General features: G+C 45.1%; 1 protein-coding gene across 1 annotated transcript in view; it reads right to left on the bottom strand.

Annotated features, from left to right (window-relative positions):
- Positions 1 to 1151, bottom strand: part of Rrm1 (ribonucleotide reductase catalytic subunit M1) — a 35829-nt gene that overhangs the window by 8174 nt on the left and 26504 nt on the right. The window lies entirely within an intron of this gene.

Below are 1151 nucleotides of genomic sequence, written 5' to 3'. Positions count from 1 at the left end.
GGGAGGGGGAGAGGAGTGGGGGGAGGGGGAGAAGGGTGGGAGGAGGGGGAGGGAAATGGGAGGCTGGGAGGAGGTGGAACCTTTTTTTCCTTTTTTTCAATAAAATAAAAAAAAAAAGATTTACAGAAGCTAGAGAATGGGAAAGCCCCGACGTAAAAGGCAGAAGTAATAATATAAATTAAGAAAAGCAGGCAAGAAACCAATCAAGCTAAGGCTAGACGTCTCCTTGTGTGATTCATTTGGGAGCTGGGTGGCAGCCCCCACAAAAGAGTCCAAAGAGCTTAACATCATCCTACTATAAGAGAGTCAATCTGTAATTCCATAGAAAGGTTCTCACATGTCAGGGAATAAGAATATAGAGCAGAAGAGGATTCCAGCACTTTGCAGTTGGCAACAGTGTAACCTGGCTCACACACTCCGGATAGAGCACCCATTCTTATGAATTAGTGGATTAACAGTGCAAGGCTACTCTGGAAAAGGCACACAAGATGGTCTTTAACAGAGGTCAGTAAAGAAGAGGGCAGTTGAAGAAAGAGAAAGGAAGGCTTAACAAAAGTAAGAGACAGAGGTCCAGACAACTGGAGCAAGTCATTGTCCTAACAAGGAGTTCATAGGTCCAGTACTAACTGAGGAGCTATGGACAGTGGACGGTTTCTTGGGAAGAGTCAACATCCCAGTGGATGGTCCCCCATCCAATACAAACGGGAGTCGGTGGGTTATTTACAAACAAGAGAAAGAGGGCCAGGTGTGGTGGCGCACACTTTCAACCCAGCACTTGGGAGGCAGAGACAGGCGGATCTCCTTGAGTTCGAGGCCAGTCTGGTCTACAGAGCAAGTTCCAGGACAGGCTCAGAAAAACCCTGTCTTGAAAAGACGAAAAACAGAAAGAAAAAAAGAAAAGGAAAAAAGAGAGAACATTAAGTTGTGGGAGTTGGGTGGATCTGGGAATAGTTAAAGGTGATTACGAATGATCAAACTACATTGTATGAAATTCTTAAAGACTAAGAATATAAAAGACAAAGCCAGGATGATGACTCAGTAGTTTAAGAATACTCTAGAGGGGGCTGGAGAGATGGCTCAGTGGTTAAGAGCATTGCCTGCTCTTCCAAAGGTCCTGAGTTCAATTCCCAGCAACCACATGGTGGCTCACA

Source organism: Microtus ochrogaster, unplaced genomic scaffold (genome assembly GCF_000317375.1).
Source record: "Microtus ochrogaster isolate Prairie Vole_2 unplaced genomic scaffold, MicOch1.0 UNK41, whole genome shotgun sequence".
NCBI lineage: Eukaryota > Metazoa > Chordata > Mammalia > Rodentia > Cricetidae > Microtus > Microtus ochrogaster.
Note: the sequence above shows the minus strand (reverse complement) of the source record. Positions and strands in the feature narration are given on the sequence as shown.